We start from the raw sequence: 13,991 nt of genomic DNA on the forward strand, positions 1-13,991 counted from the left end.
CTTTAAAGAGAGTTTTTAATTGCAATTCCATAAATAATAAACTCAACATTTCCTCCTACTCCCAATTGAAATGTATCACTTATTAAATGTAATAAGGAAACACAATGTTATCCTATGGGAGAGGCAGACCTTGCAGTAGAGAAATACCAAATTAGGAGTTTTTCACTACCAGGACATGTAAAACGTGAAAGTACATGTTCAATTTTTTAAAACTGAACACACAGGCTGCAATGACTGGCCTTAGATACATTTAAAGGTCTACTTAAGTTAAGTGGGTGGCGTGATCTGTGTTGCAGGACCACTATTCACATTTAATTTACAGGCCCTGGGTACAGGTAGCATTACCTTACTAGGGACTTACAAGCAAATGTAATGTGCAAATTGGGTATAAGCCAGTTTTACCATGTTTAGAGGAGAAAGCACAGGCACCTTAGCACTATTTAGCAGTAGTAAAGTGCACAGAGTTCTTAGGCAAGCGAAAAAGAGATCAGCAAAAATGGAGGAGGAAGACAAACGTTTGGGGGAAGATCACCCTAGGGCTGACAGGTCTAACAACAGCACAATAAGAGGCATCGCAACATGCTATCTTTTGCTCTCCTTGAACTCTCTAACCAAAGTCTTCTGTTACATAGGCCATTGGTCCTCGAAACGCCTTTATGGGACCCAGCTAATGAAAGGGCTTGCTGGACTTATCTCCCTCATTGGTATATGTGGCTTCGCATGATGAGCCATGCATTTCCAGCCTCCCCTGACACTGTCTGTTGGAGAACCTTTTTGGTATGCAATAAATCTCGAAGGATCTCAAAACCGACTCTGAGTGGTGTTTTTTGAGGTCCAGCATGTAGAGAATGTCTGCTGTTGCTGGCAGCATCTGTCAGTTTGGTAACTAAGAATTTCCTCCTGTAAGGTAGCTTTAAGAGCCTCCCTGAGTTCTTGTTGAGACTTCACAAAGCTTGGGCTTATAGTAAGGTTGTGAGTAATGGCGTCAATTATATGCTGATGAAAATCAGAGTCAACTAAGCGATATGCACTGAACCTCCAGCCAAGCAGCAATATTCCTGCTGCACAGCAGATTGCAAGTTCAACTGACCAGTACCTGGACAGGGATGTACGGCATTACGGCGCGTTCTTTTACAACGAGTGACGTTACAACACGGTTTTTTCAACGCAAGTCATTACCACGACTTGCGTTGGAGGGGGTGCGGACTTAGGAATTTTTAAATTTACTATTCCAACACCAGCCTACGTACAGTAGGGAAGGTGTTGGATAGTAAATCAAAAAATTCCTTGTCCTGCAGCGCCCTCCAGCGCAAGTCGTGGTAACGACTTGCGTTGAAAAGACCGCGTTGTAACCGCACAGCCGCGTCGTAAAGGCTGTTCACCCCTGGACAGTCCCCTCATTAGTACGTGAATGTCAACAACCCAGAAAGTCTTAGAATGTGTTCTGCGAGAGTAGTCAAGATGGGAGAATACCCTGTGAGCCCCTGAATAGAAAGTGTAGCCCCATTAGAGACAGTTTTGAGCTTTCCATATGCCAGACAGTCAGAGTCAGAACCTTGCCAGTGGAGGTGAACTCTTGAGCGGTCAGATATGTTACCGGTTCTGTCCTCGAGGCAGATGGCGCGGTGCAGCGGCCAGAGTGGCAGACTCCGGAGAGCGGGGCTCAGGGTTTGATTCCCGGCAGCAGCTCAGCTCAGTATCATGTGGCTCTGGCAATAGCTGAATAGCCCTAGGTGAGATAACTTTGTGCTCTACACAAATGTGGAATTAATTAATTATTTAACCGTCCCTGTAAGGTCACCACCCAGCACCCACGGCCCAGGAGGGATATGAGATATGAAACCTCCAATGATTTTATAGAATCCAACTGAAAGGGGGACTTATTTACTGAGGGTGATGAAGCGAGATAGAAAACAAAAGTTTGTTTAAACTCGTGAAGTCACACTTCCATAATATAAATTAATAGTATTAATGATTTGTGATATGTTATGCTAACTCAACCTAGATTAAACTTTACACATGGGGATATTAACATGTGTGCTCATAAACGTGCATTATTGTTGCATCTTTTGTTTGTGCAAAAATAATAAATTAATTTTGTCGTTTTCATTTTTGTCATTACTAACTGCTGCAAATTTTAAAGTGGCATGTGCTTGTTTTGCTTTCCTTGTCTATGTGATGTTATTTCTACTATTATAGGTGCATATAAGATTTCATGGATTCTTGAAGACTGGTAGATATAAAATGCTGCTTTATTTGTTTGCTTCTTGCTAGGTAACACTAGACTAATAGGGTGGGTTAATCTATTAGTAAACAAAGGGTGGAAACAGAATAAAATAATATTTCTTTCATTAATACTTTTCTTATGTTTGTTTTATACTAGAAAAATAAGTTGCCTGCTTTTGGGACTAGTTTGCTCGAGTTTGCAAAAAGATGAATTCAATTTCTGCCTGAAGCACGATGTCCACCCTAAAGTTTTCCATGAAAGTTACATTCACTTAACAATGAAGAAGCGCTGTCATTATTTTTGTCGGACGTGGCCAAGGTCAGAAACCGGCAGAAAGAAAGTTTGATAACTTGGCATCCGAGGAAGTAAAATGAAGTCAGTGAGAACTCTTGTTCAAATTTGTTGCAAACTAAGGAAGCTTTGGAACACGTAAAAAAAAAGACAATGGTCTCAAAGAATATGACAGAATGGAAGTTTTGAAATATGGGGTGACATGTCACTTGTCACTTTCGGACCAATGGGACATCGTCTTTTGCAGAAAATTTTCCTTTACTTAGATTAGCTAGCGTAGAAAGGTATAAAAAACCCGTGCCCTATGGTTAGGGCTGGCTGCTGCTTTTCAACTTTCAGATGAGGGTGTCGTGCTGACGGACTTTGCTTGGAGCACGTAAGAACTCATAAAGACTTTACTTTATTTCCATTTATTCTAACTTAGCTAGGGACGTAGGATTTTAGAAATGCTAAACTTTTATTTCTTTGCTTGCAACTGTAATTTCCTATAATGTTTTCAAATATGCTTACTAGGATTCTAATAAAATTACATTTATAAAATTATATTCACAACAATCTAAATTAGTTAATAAAATCTTACTTTTGGAAACAAGCTGGTCTTGATTATTCAGAAGTGTGGGTTACTATTAGCTAGATGCCATCGCCATGGTGGTCATTTAAATAGTTAGGATTTGTTCAAATGATGTTATCTTTTACCGCGGTTGTATATAAATTGTAAATAAGTTGTATATAAGTTTAATTTGGCCACCTGATTCAGTAGGTCAAAATATGTCATATTTGATTAATGGGTCCATGAGTTAGAGTAGTGTTTAATGTAATAGGTTATAGAGTTGGGTAGCGTTGCTTATGACATATTTCCTATAGGCCGCTGGATCAATTCTTCTGGCAGCAGAGATTGATGGTTGCTAAAGGTAACCAGTTTATTATGGTATAGATATAGGATCGATGTTTAACACATGTTGAGTTCGTTTTTTTTTTTTGTGCTATATGTGAGTAGTACCGGTACAGATTGTGTGATGAAAAGGTAGTCACACAGGGCATTTGATCTGTTTCAGAGTAGTGATATCGCCGTGTATCACAGGTGTTGTGGCCGTGCAACACACGTTAGGGCTAGGTGTAAAAGTTGTATAGTGAGGATTATCTAAGAAATTTGAATAGCATGAGTATAGGGACTGAGAGCCTGTTATAAAACTCACTGTTATAAAAGTATTAGTATATATTCGAGCTCGAATGAGGGGTAGGGTAACGTCGGTGCATGATTATCTATAAACAGGTGAGAGTCCTGTAGGGGTACATGTTTTATATCTATAAGCAGGTGAGAGTCCTGTACGGATAACGTCGTTATTCTACTAACGGTGCATGATTTCTATAAACAGGTGAGAGTCCTATACAGATTTCATGTGTGTTTGAATTTAGGGACTTTTTCCGTGTGAAAGTGCGAGGTTGTTTTGTAAATTATGTTCAAGTGGAACTTTCGAACAGTCACTTAGTTGTGCGTTCTGAGGAAAATGAGTTCATAATTACTTGTATGAAGGGTAGAGTAAAAAGATTACTATACTGGCAATTGTGTATTCTATGGGAATAGCGCCTTCTATTCCGAGAAAGAGAATATTTGAGTGATTGATTTACTATCACTTTTTAGAGAAACAGACAGATGAGTCTTTCATGTCATTGTTAAAATTAATTTTTATCGAAAAAGTGCTCTAAAATGGCGCTGTGAAAAGATTTTGTGAAGGAGGGGTGAGCGCTGAGGGAGAGAAGTGAGAAACCGCAGCTACTGTGTACGTCACAGAGCCGCGCTGTGATTGGGTGATATACGTCACTAGCTGTGTTCTGATTGGTTCTTAAGTTTCTGACAAGCTGTAAGCTAATTGGCTTTTCAGAAAAACTTCACATCTATTGGTTGAGCAAAATAGTGACGTGGCTCAACTCTTATTGGCTTGTTAGTGTGTAATGCGCACAGATTGGTTGGCTTTGCGGAACATCCCGGAAATATTTTACGAACAATTTTGTTAATTGAATTTAAATTTTAAAAATGAGTTATCATTTTAAACATGTTGAGAAAAAGCCAACGTTATTTCAGAAGCTAAAATTTTTTATCTCTCCTGACAAGAAAATCGAAACGCGAGGTGGTAAATTACTTCATAAGTATAAAACACCTGCAGCATATATGGAAGGTGAATATGGTTATCATACTGTTTTGTGGTTTGATATTTGGAAACACTATACTAAGGATGATGGTGTTTTGGCTTGGCCTGATGATGGTTCGTTTAACGTAAAGGTTTTGAGAAATTTGAGAGAGAAAATGAATGCTCTTATTCCTAAACCGAGACCTACTCAATTTGAAGCTTTAGTCGAATGGGAGGATGAGATGTTTCAATTACAAAGAGAAGCAAGTGGAATTAAAAGACCTCCTAAAACTCCAAGTTATAGAAGGGAAACACATGAAGACAGGATGAGAATGTGGAGACAGGGAAGTATGAGTGAGGGACTCTATTTAATTAGAGAGATGGTTTTAGGTTCTCCTGGTGAAAAAAAGAACTGAGAAGAAAAATAATGCTTCTGTAGAGAGTGAAACTGAAGATACAGTTTTAGAAGAAATTTACACTTCTAATAAAAGGAATGAGTCTTTGAGACCTCCTAGGTCATGGTCTACTCCGATGGTTTCTACGGAAATCACACCGAGTGCACCTCCAGTTAATGATTCTTCTAAGATTTATCCAAATAATTTTGAATCTTTTGAAACTCCAAGAAAATTTGAAACTGAAACAAATGCAGATGTCTGTATTGAAGGTAGACATTTTTCATTAATCCCAAGAGAAAGGGAAGCTCCCAAAAATTATGTGAGAGAAGTCAGAAATGCGGAAGCTGGAAATTCTTCTGAGTATTTACGATCAAAAGAAGAATTAATTCGACAAATAACAAAAGGCATGGAAGCTGTGACAGTTCCAGTAACGATTGGTCCTGTTCAGCCTGTCTTTGAGCAAAGAGAAATTAATAAGCCAAGTTTGACTATCCCTTTAAATGCAGAAATTCAAAAGGTTGCCGAAAATTGTTATTCAGATATTTCAAAAATTAATTCTTCAAATTCAAGAATGCCTAATTTAACTTTTAATGAGGGTTCATTTCCTAAATCGCTGATGGGTGCAGAATCTAATGCTGAGTATTCTGAAGTCAGAGTAACTAAACCTAAACTTGATGTTGCTAAATTAAAAGCCAATTTAGAAGAATTAATAATTGGTACAATTGGTCCTGACAGTTTAAAATTTTATCGAGATGATGAACTTCTGTACATTTGCAAGAGTATTCCGTGGAAAACGAAAAACAAATATGATCAGTTGGATGAACTGGCAGCAGAACTGGAAATTGATTTGAGCAGGCAAAAGAATTTTGCAAAACATTACAGATTAGATTTTTCAGAAAATGACATTGAGAATTTAAACTCAATGGGAAGAATAATGCATATAAAAGATTTAATTGTTTATATCAAAAAACTAGGAGAGTTGAGTAAGTGGAGAGTTAAATGGACAAGAAAGAAGGAAGATGAGAAATTAGAAAAATTGTCAAATCAATTTCCAATGAGAGAAATTGCTGGTGGAGGGTACGTTCATGTTCCTTGGTCAAGGCAGGACATACTACTGTTTACAAATGATTTTCCGAGACTGAGAGAAAATCCTGTTGAGTGGTATAGACAGGTTGATAGGTTCATCAAAGTCTCAAAGGTTCTGTGGATTGATCTGGATGGATTTTTTGACATTGTTGTTCCATCGGATCTTTGGACAGAATGCAAGATATCCATAAGTTGGCCAAAAGTAGAACCTGAACGAATAAAAGAAACAGGTGCTCCTAATCCGATCGTAATGGATTTTTATGAAAAAGTGATTTACTGGTTAAAAGAAACAATTCCGCCTAAAGAGGTTGATTGGGTTAAAATAGAAAGAACAAACCAAGAACCAAAAGAATCAGTTCATTCGTTTTATGAAAGGTTACTGTTGATTTTTAAACAATACAGTGGCTATGAAAAACTAGACGAAAAAGATATGAGTCATTTCGTCTACAGATTTGTTTATGGTTTGAAACCAGAAATTGCTGATATGATTAGGAACAGTATTGTCGGATGGCAAGCACTTTCTGTTGATGACATTTTGAGAAAGACAAAATACTGTAGTGATGAATTAGAAGTGAGACAAAAGAAGCTCAAGGAAAAAGCAATGTGGGCTCAAGTGAAAGTAGCTGAGCAACAAATTGCTAATCTTGGAAATAAAAACACAAATTTTGTTCAGACTACAAATTCAAATCTTGGGCAAGGAAAATTTAAGGGTAATAATATTATCAGAAAATGTAATCCTAAGATCGAAGAGATGAAACAAAAGTTGCCTTGTTTTAATTGTGGCGAGATTGGACATTGGAGTGACGAATGTAAGAAGCCACCAAGAAATTTAAAAAATCCATTGTTAAATCCACAGATGCAGAATGATGTTGATCTGCAGCGACAGCTACAGTTACAACAGAGTATTAATGAGTTAAATCTTCAGCGACAGCTGCAGCATCAGGTGAATCACCAGCAGAATCAATTGCCACAGCCTCCTTTTCCTAATTCTGGGGGAATACAAAAATATAATTCTGGTGTGGGATTTCAAGGAGATGAACAGGTAATAAAATCCCAAAAGCAAACTTTGCAAAATGCTTCACAACAGTTTTTGTTAACAGAAGGACAGGGAAGTGACTCTGATGAGGGGGGAAACCTTTACTTGCAGACTGAACTCGGCCATCGTCAGCTGCATTGGAAAATAGCCTTGGGGAAGCACGGAGCTGCCAGCTGATCCACCGAGAAATCACCCGCTTGTCTCCCGCTGACCGACGCTCAATCACCAGCAGGAGCGAGGCAGTCGGTAGAGACAAGCGCGAGGCGGAACACAACCCCCAGAGGGCTGTGCGGTGTGCCGCGTTACCGCTCTGCGCCAGGAGGCGCTTAAAAGTGACATCATCCCCTGTGTGGAGGGGGAAACCTTTACTTGCAGACTCAACTCGGCCATCGTCAGCTGCATTGGAAAATAGCCTTGGGGAAGCACGGAGCTGCCAGCTGATCCACCGAGAAATCACCCGCTTGTCTCCCGCTGACCGACGCTCAATCACCAGCAGGAGCGAGGCAGTCGGTAGAGACAAGCGCGAGGCGGACCACAACCCCCAGAGGGCTGTGCGGTGTGCCGCGTTACCGCTCTGCGCCAGGAGGCGCTTAAAAGTGACATCATCCCCTGTGTGGAGGGGGAAACCTTTACTTGCAGACTGAACTCGGCCATCGTCAGCTGCATTGGAAAATAGCCTTGGGGAAGCACGGAGCTGCCAGCTGATCCACCGAGAAATCACCCGCTTGTCTCCCGCTGACCGACGCTCAATCACCAGCAGGAGCGAGGCAGTCGGTAGAGACAAGCGCGAGGCGGACCACAACCCCCAGAGGGCTGTGCGGTGTGCCGCGTTACCGCTCTGCGCCAGGAGGCGCTTAAAAGTGACATCATCCCCTGTGTGGAGGGGGAAACCTTTACTTGCAGACTGAACTCGGCCATCGTCAGCTGCATTGGAAAATAGCCTTGGGGAAGCACAGAGCTGCCAGCTGATCCACCGAGAAATCACCCGCTTGTCTCCCGCTGACCGACGCTCAATCACCAGCAGGAGCGAGGCAGTCGGTAGAGACAAGCGCGAGGCGGACAACAACCCCCAGAGGGCTGTGCGGTGTGCCGCGTTACCGCTCTGCGCCAGGAGGCGCTTAAAAGTGACATCATCCCCGTCTCGCGGGACGCCCGGGGCGAAGCCCGGGCAAAGGGCGGGCCCTCTACGGCCCTCTAAGGCCAGAGAAGGCACGGCTCGGCCACTCCCCTGATGTGAGTAGCCTTAAATCGATTTTGACTGTCATTATTTGGTTATTCTTCCTGCTACCCTGCTTAGGTGTGTAAAATCTACTGCGATGGCAGATGCAGAGGGACATACTCCTGTAACAGGAACGCCTATAATGGGTCGCCTAGATAAATTCTTCTTCAGGACAACTGCGGATCTCGATCGAGATTTGGTCATGGTAGAGCGCCGTATTGCCCGACGACAATCAATTGAGTTACTGAAACACACCATCTTAGAACCCACTCCGACAGTGATTGCTGAGGTTCAACCCTTAAATTCTATCCAGCCTAACATAGATGCAGATCTGTTTAATACAGACAATCTTCCTTTAATTTTCCAAACTAGTCCACTGCCTTCCTTTCAACCTGAGCAACCATCATTCGCTAATAACAATAATAATATCATCAATCTCATTGACCTTGTCACTCCCAATTTACCAAACTCTTCAGAGGTCATAAACTTAACCACACCGCCCATTACCTTAAACACTTCGGAAGTATTACTATTACCTCCTGATGGTAAACAGTCCACACCTCCTGTGCCTCTAAATACTGTCTCCAATAAAAATCAAACCTCATGTAATCAAACTAAAAGGAAACAGGAGACTATTATTAGATCACCCCCAAAAAAGCGCAGGAAACGAGGTTCGGTTATATCGGACACTCCTATACATAAAAAACCACTTCCAAAGGATTTACTCAGACAAGAGCTTCTACAAATAGTGGAAGGTGTTCCCACTGCTACCAGAAAAACTTTGACGTCAAACGTACCACCATCCATTAAGGATTTTGTGGATGCAATGGAACACCTCTTAAAAGCCCTACTCATTCCAATAGTAGAAAGAGTAAAGAGAATTGGAATACAATTGGAAAACTTAACAGGAGGCTCTATCGATAAAACTACAACTAAACAGGAATTACCAAACACCAAGAATGTAAAAGCTGATGAAAGAATCTCAAATTTGGGAAAATCAACTGTAGAAAATAAAATCATGAAGGAAACAAAATCCTCAATCAAACAAACATCTGTATCTACATCTAAGCCAGTAACTAAGGCCCCCTTTGCCCAACATAAATCAACGCAAAATACAATGTCACATTCTGCACAAATTAATTCCCTTATAAACTCCAAAATGGGGAACGTTAAAAATAACTCAAACATCCAAAAGAGCGACTCCTACAATAGCAGACCATCCCGGATAAGAAATGCGGATTTACCTCCTGCAGCCTCACAAAATGTAATTGTTTTAGCTGGGGTTCCTCCACTACCAACAACAGGAGTATATGAAAATCATGCCAGTCTCAAAAATAAGGTGATATATTGGCTCAAAAATAACAGGCCTCTTCCACCCCATCTTAATGGAGACATTCTTATGGTGAGAAGAACGAACTGGGTGGGTATACGCCCTAAAGATATAGAAGGCGATGTCATTATCATTACATTCAAAGATCCCAGAGTTATGTCACACATCAGGGATTGGTATTCAGACTTTCATAATGGTCCGATTTCACCTAAATCCCTCTCTTATTTCTACCCTGAAGCTCTAATGCGCCCGAAACAACATCAGCCCAAGCCCCATTTTGGTAATCTTACCTTTCAAGAACATAGAAGACCATCTTACCATAGTTGTCCACCAAGAAATGGAAGTAGGGAAAATACCTTGCCATTTCAGAGTCTCTATCATAACACAGGTAATCCATGGAATACTAAATATCCCTTGACGCCCGGATATACTCCAGTGGGATATGGTCAATTATTTCCATCTCAAATTCCTCCATGGAATTTCCCCTGTTATAACCAATATGAGCCACTCTATGGTTTGGATGACATAGAATGACTTACTCCAAAGAAAGTGGCCTATCAACCTAGGGAGATTTTACCTGCCACTTTATCTAATGATACTTTGATAGAGCCTTCTATGACAAATAGTACCCCAGACCTACAAATAGAAAACACGATAGAAGGTGGGGATATAGCAGAAACATCAACGACACAGATAGATCAGGAAAGAACACCAAAAAGGCTGTTTATCAGGGGAGGGTATAGTAAACCTACTGATACATTAGAGATTCTTTGTTGGAACCTGGCAGGTATTAATTCTAAAATCATACTACCAACTTGGATGGAGGTGGTAAATCAATACCCTGTTTTGTGTTTCCAAGAGACTTGGGCGCTGACACCTACACATTTACTGGGCTACCAGACTTTCCACTCACCTGCATTACCCAGTAATCAGGGTAGACATAGAGGGGGTCTCTGCACCTATATAAGTGTCACATTAGGACATAAGATTGTCAAAAAGATATTAAGGACATCTTACCAAATAATTGCCATGGATGTTGGCTCCTCTATGACACTGCTGATAATTAACTTTTATAATAATATGGCCCCAGAACCATTGGAAAATGTATTGGAAGAGTTGCACCGCTCAGTGGTCACACTTAAAGAATTACGTGGCGGCGAGTGTGTGACAATTTTTATGGGTGATTTTAACTGCTACATTTGCCCAAATGCCATGAAGGGCATGTGTGACATCTCTATAGAAATGGATTCTAGTATTACAAATCATACCCCTAACCATCATTTTATACATTCAAACTCAGGGGACTTACTAAATAATTTTCTAGCCTCTTTTAATTTAGAATTTGCTAATAATTTAACCCTCCCACCTAGACCTTTTGAACCCACTTTCCATGGTAGAGGTATAAACTCGACTATTGATTTTATTCTTTTTTCACAGATGTATGCCCCTTTAATCTCCTCGTGGAACACTTTGGATTATTTATATGGGGATCATGAACTGCCCCACTCTGTCCGAGATGCCTTCTTGAGTATACAGTTCAGCCTCAGAAAATTGCTTACACGACAGTTTAAGGCGGGGCCCATCCCCTCCAAAGTCTGGTTTGATAAACATTGCTCTATAGCTTTAAAGACATTAAAGAATCTGTTGCACAAAACTCCAAAACCAATCATGGAGATTCGGCAAGCCAGACTTAGTTATCGTATGGCTATTAAAAATAGAAAAAAAGAATTGAAGGAGGAAGCATGGCAAAAATTGGTGTCAACCACCGAAAATCGAGATCTCTCGGCCTTCTGGAAATTTATAAATACCCCGCTCCCTTGGGTAAAGTTGCCGAAGAGAAATATTGACCTTGCAATTGATGGTGAAACGTGGGCTGCTTATTTTCAAAATCTATATAGTCAACCCACATCAACGACATTAGAACCAAAGGCCTCATCATCTTTAGACCTCCTTGATGTAACGCATTCTAACATTGTCTTCAGGTGGGAAGAGGTGGAGATGGCGATAAGGGAGAGTCCAGCTGGCAAAGCACCAGGACCGGACGCCATCCCCACAGATGTTTTAAAAGCAGAAATATCCTTTTGGGCACCACTATTGACATCTGCCTTGAACGCCGCAACTATCTCGGGCCACTTCCCTTCCTGGGACGAGGCCGTAGTGATACCCATCTTCAAAAAGGGTGATAGGCATTCTCCATCTTGCTATAGGCCTATCTCCCTCCTCGATTCCCTAATGAAGATTGCAGGCCGCATTATTTTGAAACGTCTTGAAGTATGGACAGCGGAGAAGAACATACTTTCAACACTCCAGTATGGCTTCAGATCAGGGAGAGGTACAGTAGAACAAACTCTGAATCTACATCTTATTATGTCCAAATACGTTGACACCAAAAATGGAAACCTGTATGTTACTTATGTGGACTTAAGCTCTGCTTTTGATTGTGTAAACCATGAACAACTTTGGGACATTTTGGAACTTTTGGGAGTAGATCCATCAATACTCATCTTTATAAAGAATTTGTATAGAAACGCAGGAGCTAGAGTTAGATACGGGCCAAAAGGAGAGTGCTCGCCAAGATTCTCCATATATAGAGGGGTTAGGCAGGGATGTATATTAGCCCCAATGCTTTTCTCCCTCTACATAGACGCAATAGGAGATCATTTAAAAAACTTCGAATGCGATTATCCCAAGGTGGCAGGGCAATCAATCCCTATCTTGCTCTATGCCAATGACGCGGCTATACTTTCACAAACTAGAGTGGGGTTACAAAAAGCAGTCACGGCATTCAGGGATTTCATGTACGATAAAGGCCTGAGAGTCAACATTAAGAAAACCTACTCAATGGTCTGTAATAAAAAGATAAACAAAAGATCATGCCCCATTCATATTGAGGAGCAAAGACTAGAGACAGTGGACAATTTTACGTATTTGGGCATTTCTGTAAATCGACATACATCTTGGAAGTCGGCAGTTAAAATGAGAAAACTTGCCCTTGTTAGAGCTGTTGGTGGGCTCAGAGACTTTGCCGGAAGAATAGGTGGGAGGCCTGTTAAACAGCTAATTATTTTATATAAAACAAAATGTATTTCAACAGCTATTTATGGGGCTGGCCTTTGGGGCATCGAAAAAAACATTACCTCTATTCAAATTGAGGAAAACAAATTCCTAAGGTATTTATTGGCAACACCTAAATCAACTTCCGTATACATGATGCATATTGAGTTAGATTTATCATTTATTTCTGATTTAATTAAAGTGGAACCCCCACTTTTGTGGCATAAAATCTGGACCACTACTGAAACAGACTTAAATCGCGAAGTGATACGGGACATTCTCAAACAGGAGGGGGTAAGACATACGAAATGGCCGGTCTATGTTAAAAACTTTTTTGTGGAAATTGGTCACCCAGAGTACTTTTCTGATCCATTGACCTTGGTTTCTATATCTAGAAAAAACTTAAGAAAAACTCTATTGGATCACTTGGAGTCTAAAAGATGGAACCATCAAAAACAAAATACAACTCTCCAGGCGTACCAAAGGGTGACGCAGCACAAGGGCCTCCAAGCATACCTGTCTACAGATTTTTCTTGTTATGCTAGAATGCTTCTTGCCAGATTTAGACTGGGCTCTTTTTTTCGTCTTATAACTTTTCCAGTAAGAAGTGATTGGTCTCGAAATCTGAGTTTTTGCCCATGTGATGATACCTCTGTACAATCAAATATCCATACCATCCTATTTTGTACTTATTACGCGATTCCCAGGAAAACATTATTAAAACCCCTACTAAAGAGATGGGGCCTGATGTCTTGCAAGGATGCGCATGAGCGCTTACAGACGCTAGAGGATAAAGAAGTTATAGGTATCATGGAACAGTACTTGAAGTTGTTGATCAAATTTAGGAAATCTCTGCAAGGCCCTACCTAAATATGCTCTTTTTTAGATTTCTTCTTTTTTAATTAACTTTTAATTATGCTAAGATTGGTTCTCCTGATCTTGCTTTTTAAATGGTAATGATTTCTCCGATACACTTTTCCATTTCTATTTATTTATTTTAATGAATTGATCAAATTGTTTGTTTTAAATTATTTCTGTAATTGTATGCTTGTATGATATTTTATGAAATATCGAATAAAGCTTATTTGAATTTGAGTTTGAATTGACTCTGATGATTATTTCTGACGGTGCCCGAGAGAGGGGGAAGAGTGTGTTATTGGAGCCACTCTTGAGGTTGACCAGTCTGGTCCTTTTGTAAATGGGAAAGTTAATGATGTAGACATC

The sequence above is a fragment of the Lissotriton helveticus genome, chromosome 2_1, assembly GCF_964261635.1.
Source record: "Lissotriton helveticus chromosome 2_1, aLisHel1.1, whole genome shotgun sequence".
Taxonomy (NCBI): Eukaryota; Metazoa; Chordata; class Amphibia; order Caudata; family Salamandridae; genus Lissotriton; species Lissotriton helveticus.